At 40.0% G+C, this 11,702-nt stretch overlaps 1 protein-coding gene across 2 annotated transcripts in view; it reads left to right on the top strand.

Annotated features, from left to right (window-relative positions):
* The first annotated feature begins 507 nt into the window (after positions 1 to 507).
* The window catches only part of elovl1b (ELOVL fatty acid elongase 1b), a 90,365-nt gene continuing 79,170 nt past the window's right edge, over positions 508 to 11,702 (top strand). For both annotated transcript variants that reach the window (XM_034179667.1, XM_034179664.1), the window contains exon 1: positions 508 to 620. The gene's annotated coding sequence lies outside the window, so the exon portion shown is untranslated. The remainder of the gene's footprint in view (positions 621 to 11,702) is intronic.

The following is an 11,702-nucleotide window of genomic DNA, read 5'->3' as shown; positions in this document are numbered from 1 at the left end:
CTATAATATGTGCCAAAAGGTACACACAGTCAAATGTTGGTGCTTGTAACTGGATTTGAACTATTCTTAGTTATCTGCTGTACTATGGGGGCTACACGGCTCATAGACTTTATTTGGCCCCTGGGCCGCCAGTTTGATAGACCCAGGATAAAGTCTGGGTACTGTAAAATTCTGATTTTATGGCACACAAACAGACCCGACACGTTACTACTTTTAATGCGTGCTTAGTGGAATAAAAATTGTTTTTTTATTTTTATGTATTCAGGCAGTGGGGATGAATCTGTATCTGAAAACCGTATCAGCGTGGAAAAAATATATACTGCACCGGGAATTAGACAGTTCCACTCGGAGATTAATCCGCTGGTTTGACAAGTCACGTCGCTTGGTGGAGTGAAGCAGCCGTGATTGATTTGGATCGATGATTATTGGACTATACAGAGTTGATTAACGTGTGTTAAACGTAGGCGAGCAGCTCCGCAGTCGCGCTGACATGGTGGCTCCACCTTTTCTATCTCCATCATCACGGGGTTGGTTCAGGAAGAAGACTTGATAAACGTACAAGGAAGCAGGCAACCTGAAGTTCAAACACGCGTTACCGGGGGGCAGTTATTTTTATTTAAGTAAGTATCCTTCGACACTGTCTTCAAACACTGATGTGTTATTTGTATCTCAGCAGTTTCAGGTGTATTTAGCTTGAATTTTTAATGAACGTTATGTAATTTCCGCTTGAGCCGTTTCTCTAAAGATGACTTGCATATGTTCACCACATGCCTGTACGAATCCTCGCCTGCAAATTATTAACACAGTGGGTTTGTTTATGTATTTATGGTGAATATAGTTGTTTTTTTTCTCAGCGAAGTTGATGCTGAACGCAAAAATAAATAAATAAATAAATAAACCGCAGTAGCTAACCGTACGCCGTGTTTACGTTGCGTGTTACTTGTTAGTATAGGTCACGTGATCACGAGGCTACGAACTACATTAACCACAATTATTAACCCTAACTAGTTTTTATTTTTATTTATTTATTGGAACAAAAGACAAGGCCATGCAATTAGAAATGGAAAGCGATACAACTAACCCTAACTAGTACTCCTAATGCTGCACTATGCACAAACTTTATTAATACAACTACGTACGGATAGCCATTTCCAACAAAAAAATTATACGTAAAAAAACTAATTATTGTAAGTTGTCTGGCTTCATTTGCCATTTACACCTACAGCATGTTATATAAAGTAATTGTAGCTTCACTTTTATATAAACAACAAAAAACCCAACATTGACAGACTATTAAAATTGAACTGACTGACTGGTACACCAGATCCCTGTGATTTGGTAGGTTTTTTTTTTTTTTTGCTTTACATAATTGAAGATTACAAGTTGTATATCATGAAACATTATATCTTGACAGGTATTTTGCCAAAACGTCTACAGCTTTTCACAGAGTTCTATAACTGATGCAGATTTTCGTTTAGTTATACATCACAGTGGCATGAGGCTCTTCTGCAATTATTTGAAATTTGTCCAGTATTTACCCCCCCCCCCCCCCCTTTCTCCAATCGTTCCCATACCAGTGACGATACTTGTCCATTTACCTGTGTGTACCAATTACCTGTGGTCTGGTTGTTGAGCAAACTATTTATAATGAGCGTTTAGTCCACGAAGTGGGTTTGCTGATGGGGCGTGGTCAAGTACATGTCACTTGGGGTTTTCAACGCTTTGCTGCTGTCCGATATGATGAAACCAAATGCCGCCCATTGAGTGCCACTCTGTGCCACGTCTTTGTTTGTTCTCTACAAGCCCCAGTGAAGTGTTGAAGGGGGCTGTTGAAGTATTCAGACGTGTTCAAATGCTTTTCCTTGCTTACCCTATATCCCAACCCTGTGTAACACGTTGACTTATTGTTGCATTCAGAAATGATGTATGTGTTTCTGAAAGGGAGTTGCACACTTCCATGTCAAAACAAGGTTCTAAAGCAGTCTCTGCTGCCCTGCAGCTTCACAGATTATTGTATGGTGCTTCGAGAAAGTATTCACAGCGCTTCACTTTGTCCACATTTATGTTACAGTCTTATTCCAAAATGGCGGAAATTCATTTTTTTTCCCTTTAAAATTCTACTTGTAACACCCCATAATGACGACATCATTTTTGCAAATTTATTAAAAAAACAACAACTAAGAAATCATATATACATAAGCATTCATACCCTTTGCTGAATACTTTGTTGATGCACCTTTGGCAGCAATTACAGCCTCAAGTCTTCTTGAATATGATGCCACAAGCTTGGTGCACCTATCTTTAGGCAGTTTTGTCCATTCCTCTTTCCAGCACCTCTCAAGCTCCATCATGTTGGATGGGGAGCGTCGGTGCACAGCCATTTTCAGATCTCTCCAGAGATGTTCAGTGAGATTCAATCAATCAATCAATTTTTTTTATATAGCGCCAAATCACAACAAACAGTTGCCCCAAGGCGCTTTATATTGTAAGGCAAGGCCATACAATAATTATGTAAAACCCCAACGGTCAAAAACGACCCCCTGTGAGCAAGCACTTGGCTACAGTGGGAAGGAAAAACTCCCTTTTAACAGGAAGAAACCTCCAGCAGAACCAGGCCCAGGGAGGGGCAGTCCTCTGCTGGGACTGGTTGGGGCTGAGGGAGAGAACCAGGAAAAAGACATGCTGTGGAGGGGAGCAGAGATCGATCACTAATGATTAAATGCAGAGTGGTGCATACAGAGCAAAGGAGAAAGAAACAGTGCATCGTGGGAACCCCCCAGCAGTCTACGTCTATAGCAGCATAACTAAGGGATGGTTCAGGGTCACCTGATCCAGCCCTAACTATAAGCTTTAGCAAAAAGGAAAGTTTTAAGCCTAATCTTAAAGTAGAGAGGGTGTCTGTCTCCCTGATCTGAATTGGGAGCTGGTTCCACAGGAGAGGAGCCTGAAAGCTGAAGGCTCTGCCTCCCATTCTACTCTTACAAACCCTAGGAACTACAAGTAAGCCTGCAGTCTGAGAGCAAAGCGCTCTATTGGGGTGATATGGTACTACGAGGTCCCTAAGATAAGATGGGACCTGATTATTCAAAACCTTATAAGTAAGAAGAAGAATTTTAAATTCTATTCTAGAATTAACAGGAAGCCAATGAAGAGAGGCTAATATGGGTGAGATATGCTCTCTCCTTCTAGTCCCCGTCAGTACTCTAGCTGCAGCATTTTGAATTAACTGAAGGCTTTTTAGGGAACTTTTAGGACAACCTGATAATAATGAATTACAATAGTCCAGCCTAGAGGAAATAAATGCATGAATTAGTTTTTCAGCATCACTCTGAGACAAGACCTTTCTGATTTTAGAGATATTGCGTAAATGCAAAAAAGCAGTCCTACATATTTGTTTAATATGCGCTTTGAATGACACATCCTGATCAAAAATGACTCCAAGATTTCTCACAGTATTACTAGAGGTCAGGGTAATGCCATCCACAGTAAGGATCTGGTTAGACACCATGTTTCTAAGATTTGTGGGGCCAAGTACAATAACTTCAGTTTTATCTGAGTTTAAAAGCAGGAAATTAGAGGTCATCCATGTCTTTGTCTGTAAGACAATCCTGCAGTTTAGCTAATTGGTGTGTGTCCTCTGGCTTCATGGATAGATAAAGCTGGGTATCATCTGCGTAACAATGAAAATTTAAGCAATACCGTCTAATAATACTGCCTAAGGGAAGCATGTATAAAGTGAATAAAATTGGTCCTAGCACAGAACCTTGTGGAACTCCATAATTAACTTTAGTCTGTGAAGAAGATTCCCCATTTACATGAACAAATTGTAATCTATTAGACAAATATGATTCAAACCACCGCAGCGCAGTGCCTTTAATACCTATGGCATGCTCTAATCTCTGTAATAAAATTTTATGGTCAACAGTTTCAAAAGCAGCACTGAGGTCTAACAGAACAAGCACAGAGATGAGTCCACTGTCCGAGGCCATAAGAAGATCATTTGTAACCTTCACTAATGCTGTTTCTGTACTATGATGAATTCTAAAACCTGACTGAAACTCTTCAAATAGACCATTCCTCTGCAGATGATCAGTTAGCTGTTTTACAACTACCCTTTCAAGAATTTTTGAGAGAAAAGGAAGGTTGGAGATTGGCCTATAATTAGCTAAGATAGCTGGGTCAAGTGACGGCTTTTTAAGTAATGGTTTAATTACTGCCACCTTAAAAGCCTGTGGTACATAGCCAACTAACAAAGATAGATTGATCATATTTAAGATCGAAGCATTAAATAATGGTAGGGCTTCCTTGAGCAGCCTGGTAGGAATGGGATCTAATAAACATGTTGATGGTTTGGATGAAGTAACTAATGAAAATAACTCAGACAGAACAATCGGAGAGAAAGAGTCTAACCAAATACCGGCATCACTGAAAGCAGCCAAAGATAACGATACGTCTTTGGGATGGTTATGAGTAATTTTTTCTCTAATAGTTAAAATTTTGTTAGCAAAGAAAGTCATGAAGTCATTGCTAGTTAAAGTTAATGGAATACTCAGCTCAATAGAGCTCTGACTCTTTGTCAGCCTGGCTACAGTGCTGAAAAGAAACCTGGGGTTGTTCTTATTTTCTTCAATTAGTGATGAGTAGAAAGATGTCCTAGCTTTACGGAGGGCTTTTTTATAGAGCAACAGACTCTTTTTCCAGGCTAAGTGAAGATCTTCTAAGTTAGTGAGACGCCATTTCCTCTCCAACTTACGGGTTCTCTGCTTTAAGCTACGAGTTTGTGAGTTATACCACGGAGTCAGGCACTTCTGATTTAAAGCTCTCTTTTTTAGAGGAGCTACAGCATCCAAAGTTGTCTTCAATGAGGATGTAAAACTACTGACGAGATACTCTATCTCACTTACAGAGTTTAGGTAGCTACTCTGCACTGTGTTGGTATATGGCCTTAGAGAACATAAAGAAGGAATCATATCCTTAAACCTAGATACAGCGCTTTCTGAAAGACTTCTAGTGTAATGAAACCTATTCCCCACTGCTGGGTAGTCCATCAGAGTAAATGTAAATGTTATTAAGAAATGATCAGACAGAAGGGAGTTTTCAGGGAATACTCAGGTCTGGGTTCTGGCTGGGCCACTCAAGGACATTCACAGAGTTGTCCTGAAGCCACTCCTTTGATATCTTGGCTGTGTGCTTAGGGTCATTGTCCTGTTGAAAGATGAACCGTCACCCCAGTCTGAGGTTAAGAGCGCTCTGGAGCAGGTTTTTATCCAGAATGTCTCTGTACATTGCTGCATTCATCTTTCCCTCAATCCTGACCAGTCACCCAGTTCCTGCTGCTGAAAAACATCCCCACAGCATGATGCTGCCACCACCATGCTTCACTGTAGGGATGGAGCCTGGTTTCCCCCAAACATGATGCCTGGCATTCACGCCAAAGAGTTCAGTCTTTGTCTCATCAGACCAGAGAATTTTGTTTCTCATGGTCTAAGAGTCCTTCAGGTTCCATTTGGCAAACTCCACTTGGGCTGCCATGTACCTTTTACTAAGGAGTGACTTCCGTATGGCCACTCTACCATACAGGCCTGATTGGTGGATTGCTGCAGAGATGGTTGTCCTTCTGGAAGGTTCTCTTCTCTCTGCAGAGGAATGCTGGAGCTCCGACAGAGTGACCGTCAGGTTCTTAGTCACCTCTCTAAGGTCCTTCTCCCCTGATTGCTCAGTTTAGACTGGTGACCAGCTCTAGCAAGAGCTGGTCACCAGTGGTGGATCCAAACTATTTCCATTTTCAGATGATGGAGGCAGCTGTGCTCACTAGGACTTTCAAAGCAGCAGAAATGTTTCTGTACCCTTTTCTAGATTTGTGCCTCCAGACAATCCTGTCTTGGAGGTCTACAGACAATTTCTTTGACGTCATGCTTGGTTTGTGCTCTGACATGCACTGTCAACTGTGGGACCTTATATGTAGACAGATGTGTGCCTTTCCAAATCATGTCCAATCAACTGAATTTACCCCAGGTGGACTGCAGTGAAGCTGTAGAAACATCTCAAGGATGATCAAGTGGAAACGGGATGCACTTGAACTCAATTTTGAGGAGCTTCATGGCAAAGGCTATGAATACTAATGTGATTTCATAGTTTGTTTGTTTTTTATATAAATTTGTAAAAATCTCAACTCTTTTCACATTGTCGTTATTATGGGGTATTGTGTGTAGAATTTTGAGGGAGAAAAAAAAAAAAGAATTTCACCCATTTTGGAATAAGGCTATAACAAAAAAAAAAATGTGGAAAAGGGCAGCGCCGTGAATACTTTCTGGATGCATTGCATCTTTTAATGATTGAGGATTAAGACTGATCACTGTTTGCGTTACTCTGCAGCCATATTAGCTAAAAGTGATGTCTGATGGAACTGTTGCTTGCTGACCAGACATACTGGAATGTAGTGTGAGAGATGCTGGACTGAAAAAAAAAAAAAAAAAAATCAAGTGAACTTTGGTTCTGTTAAGCATGAAGTAAAAAATAATACTACTTTATTAAACATTGTGCACATTAACACCAAGTAATGACCAGCTGGGCATGCCCCTGGGAACACCCATCAAGCAGCAGCCAACTGCTTGTCGCCCTCATTTGGGTGATTCTTAGACTACGGGCACTTATTATGTCCTTTGATCATATTGTATGAAAAACAGAAAAAAGGGGAAATTTCACACTTTATAGTTATCTTTACAATGAAAGTGTGTTAAGAAATTTGTTCTAGTAGTCTATGATGACTTTTTCACCTTTTTTCAGCATCATTATATGCAAATATTGCCGTTTGTGCTTGTCCCACACCCAGACTTTGATCTTCAATGATAAAAATGAATGGTAAAGAAAACGTTTTTTCTAATGTTTTAAAATATCTCTGAATAAATATCCAGTAAAATAATCAAAACATAATTGGGGTATTCAATGTCATACAACTGTTGTGATTTTTTTAAAACAAAATGTAGTGTGCCACACTATTACCGTAATTTCCACCACAACACTGTAATGTCCCTTTAAACAGTTTGTATGAAAGGTTGTTTGGGTAGTTTCTATGGAGATAAACAGTGACATCAGAGCACATGTATATAGCGCCAAATCACAAACAGTTGCCCCAAGGTGCTTTATATTGTAAAGCAATGGTGTGGTGGAAATTACATTTACAAGGCCAATAGTGCCCGTAGTTAAAGAATCACCCATTTATAACTAATCTGGTATAATCTTGTAACATATTTACATAAAACATCTGCCAGTTTGAGCAATACTTCCGTCTCCTTACCACACCTTTGCACACTCCAGTGAGCCTTGTGTAGTAGCACAATCCTGTTATGATCCAGGTCACATTCATGAATAACTTAGATTTGCAAAATGTGTGGAACACATGCACATAGTGTGCAGAGGAACCACTTGATGCGGCAGCTGTTCAGACTGTGATCCCAGCATAAACAGTGGTACACCACATGTCTGGTCATTTCTGGAAACCTTCATCACTGCCACACGTGTATTTATAATAGATATTGACTAATATGTTACTCGATCTTGTGGATCATGGAATTTGATGCAGTTGTGGTTGAGTATGGTGTCTATACAGAAAGGGGTTGCTGTTAGTGATCCACCATCTCTTCAGGATGGAATGAGTTACACGTCTGGCATTATGTTGGATTTTCAGTGCTACAATCACAGTGAAAGATTGGCTCCTACTGTGTAGTCATGGGTGTGCCTGTGACCCGTAAGTAGAAGCTAACATAGCTAGTATAAACAAAAAATTTTAGCTGCCGTCAAGTTGATGTGCAAAGGGCAGAGTACAATTGAAAACAATGTAATCTAACAATCAGATTTAATAGATTATTCAAAGTCAGTAGTTTATGAATGCCTGGTTTTGTTAGATTGAGAAGGAGCATTTTTTTCTGTGCATTGTTTGAATGTTTCTGAAAGCCTTTTTTTTTTTTTTTTTTTTTTTTGTCGTTTCAGACGCTGACATTTTTGTACAATTCAGATTCACTCAGTTTTAAGTTGATGAATAGACTGTTTGATCCGCATCTGATCTGTATTTCAGATTTAGCAGCTATTTTAACATTGAAAGGCCCTTATCTGTTTTGCATTATATTTTAGCTTATGAAAAGCCACTTCTAACAGGACTTTGACCTTAAATTCTTTTCAAGGTAAAATTTTGTGGAATTGGAAACTAGTGTTGGTGGAGGTTTTGCGCTCTGAGTGCGGTGCTCTAGTTTATTTTTTTATGTCCACTTTTGAGTTGATTAAAGCTCTAAGTAATACATTTTCTGTTTTTTACAGTAGTTTAGGTCATAATTAAATGCTTCACATTGAAACTGTCCAAACAAAGTGGCTCAAATATATTTGTGTACGCCAAGGGCATAATAAACTCATCTGCATTTATTTATTTGCCTGTCTGTCTGCACGGATTTTGATGAAATTTTATTAGGCCATGAAGATTCCATTAAATTTTGGAGGTGATCTGGATTTCAATTTTGGAGGTGATCTGGATTCTAGCTTAAGATTGCAGGTCTGCAATCAACTGCTTCTGCAGTGGCTCTGCCTGAAACTTAAACCAACGAAGCAGCGCTCCGACTCACTGCTTTATTGGTTCTCTGTTTCGCTGCTTTTCAGAACAGACCCCCTAAAAACCGCGTCATCCCCCCCGATGACACGGTTCACGGATTAACACCTCGTTTCTGCTTCAAACTGCACACCAGTCATCTTCTGTCTCAGCGACAGATATCTGAAGCTTTTATACAACAATCATTTCCACATTAATTCAGCATTATTTCATAATAAAAGGCAGCAGAAGTGATCAGAGTGCCACTGCTAACGAGCTGCTAGCTGATGTGCGTCTGGATATTTCATAGCATCACGGAATTTCGCCTTGTTTCTGCTTAAACTGACCTTAGAATGATTTAAGAGGTTTTACCTTTTATACATCTGATGGTTATAATCACATTAATCCATTTGATTGCTTTGGGTGAAGAGACTCCGTCTCAGACGTGCTGCTGTGGTCTGAAATGATGCATGTGCAGATGCAAAAGGCGGACCAATTTTTAGGGGTGGACTGTTCAATCTGTGACACCGGCATAGTCTGGAATTCTTCATTACCACCTCATAAAGCCATTTAAAGATGCCAATCGTGAGTCACCTTTGTGCGGATTAAAGTCACTAACTGAGACTCTTGTTGCAAGCAAGAAACAAGAATCTTCCTCCATTCCGTTTGCACACCTCCAAACACTGCGCCGCTCTCTGCTGAGTCAAGTTGGAAAGGAAAGAGTGGTCGGAATTAATAACTTCAAACCGACAATAAATAAATAAATAAATAAATCAAACAACACCTCTTTCCAAACGAAATGGTCGGTTTGTATTATTTGTATTATCTTGTTTGTATTATTGTATTATTACAACCGACCATTTGGTCTGTTGTAATACAACAGACCAAACCTGTTATTTGTTTCCCTCCCAAAATTAGACGTTCTCCATTCTGTATGAATTATAGTGATGTTATCTCTTCAGTACTTGTATAAACAGTCCCTGAACAACTTGCATCCAGTACTACAGCTGTGCAGATATTAGTTTAAGGATAAAGTTTGGCTTTATAGGCTTTTTTTTTTTTTTTTTTTTACAGATTTATTTTTCAGTAGCTTTGCTTAGCATTCAGGGTGAGTTTTTTTTTTTTTTTTTTTAATGGAGCTTCATACAGCTTAGTAGACCTCGGTGGTGTGTAATTAAGGTTGGGTATCGAGAACCGGTTCTTTTTGGGTATTGTAAGAAATTATTCAGTCCACTGACATCAGTAGCCTTTTTGCTTAAAGATTCCCTTAGCAGTGTTTCAGAGCCAACGTTGTTTTTGAGGGTGTTTGTCGGGGAAAATTATGATTTCTCTACATCGATTGCAGACCCTGCAGCGAGGTCTGTAATCGACCGTTTCTGCAGCGCAGATTACCTTGAACCAATGAAGCAGTGCTCCAATCCGTTGCTTTGTTGGTTCTTTGCTTCGCTCCTCGTCCTAAGCGGCAACTCTGCTTCTTAACCCCCTCTCAAAGCCATTAAAATATGTTCAGTCATGAGTCACTTTTGTGTGGATTAAGTGACTAACTGGGACTCCAGTCTTGTTGTGAGAAAAGAAACGAGAATCATCCTCCGTTCCATTGCCTCCAACGCTGCGCCACTCTCTGGTCAAGTTAAGAAACTAGAGTCGCTTGGAATTAAGGGCCCTGTCCCACTGGGGAGGGATTAATTGCGCATGAATTGATGTACACAAATTACGGGCGTTCATTGCCGTCCGCAACAAAAATGGCCAAAAATGACAAATGTCCCAGTAGAATTACGGATATATTAATAATATATAGCAAATATATGATGAAAAATCAGGGTTATATAATGCATGTAGTGAGGAACTGATCTGAACATTATGATTATCACAGCAGTATATGGGTGTATTATGAATGCATCTCGCACGTGTTGCACATCACTATTCACACCAACAATACAGCCTCTGGAGCATTTGCTGGACTTGGACAAGTTGATCACAGAGTTTGTTCATGTTGTCATGCGAGGGTTAACTGTTCATGATTTTGGGGAGCGGGAGGGGGGGAAGCCGCTCGAGTGTGAGACGGTGTTTTTTTTTTTTTTTGAGTGTCAGACAGTGTGAGTTGTGGCTACACAGAAACTCTTCCTTTTGTTGGGGTTAAATAAAAGTCCTGGATTGCAGCAGCTATTACGTCTTTGTGGATTTACACAGCTGGACCGGCACTGACTGGCATGTATGTCGCTTTCTGCCACACTTTGGGTTTACGTGACGTGTTTTTTATCCATTCACAGATTGTCCGCAAAAGCAGATGTAATAAAATGCTTTATTTGTGGCCAATTTGTATGCATTCGCTACGACATATTTTAGTTTTGTGATGTGGACCATGATGGGCACGCAATATATCTGTTTTACACACTGTCATGGTCTGCTGCCAATCCGCAGATCCCCGTCAGTTGTGGATATCAGCGGTTAACGGCAGATATACAGCGCATAGAGTGAGTATGTATTGTGTATGAATTGAGTATATATGGAGTATGTAAGGCGGATGTTATCCACATTCAGATTTTTGAACAGCTCAGAAATCCTGGCTGTGGACATGCGTGCCTCTGCGGATGATCACGGGCGTGTTCAGATAACGGCCGACTCATACAGGCATGTTACACGGATATTGCGGATGTTTTGCGAATATGGGCTAATTTTGTGTGCAATCCATATGCAAATCCTCTTAAATGCCAGTGGGACAGGGCCCTAATAACTTCAAAGTGAATTGCCATTTAACTCAAATGACACCCCTTTCCAAACGTTGTAATAAAATCAATAAACTGCAATCAATCAAAATGTTTTCCTCCCAGAATGAGGCGTTCTGCACTGACGTGCAGCAGCCCAAGACTGTATGGCTGCAGACTCTAGCAGCCGTCTGAGTTCAGCTCAGACGTATGGAGAGACTTTCATGCCAATAATGTTTGAAAGGAAATGCTTTTGACAAACTACAGAATTTGTTTATTTCTATTTATGTCCAGAGATCAAGGATCAAGTGGCCAATATCATATTTATTTAAGACTCAATAAAATGTTGTTGACATAGAAAACCTGTAAAGCCTACTTGTAGTACACAGAAACTTAACAGGCGGTATCGATAAGGAATCTGA

The sequence above is a fragment of the Thalassophryne amazonica genome, chromosome 10, assembly GCF_902500255.1.
Source record: "Thalassophryne amazonica chromosome 10, fThaAma1.1, whole genome shotgun sequence".
NCBI classification, from domain to species: domain Eukaryota; kingdom Metazoa; phylum Chordata; class Actinopteri; order Batrachoidiformes; family Batrachoididae; genus Thalassophryne; species Thalassophryne amazonica.
Note: the sequence above shows the minus strand (reverse complement) of the source record. Positions and strands in the feature narration are given on the sequence as shown.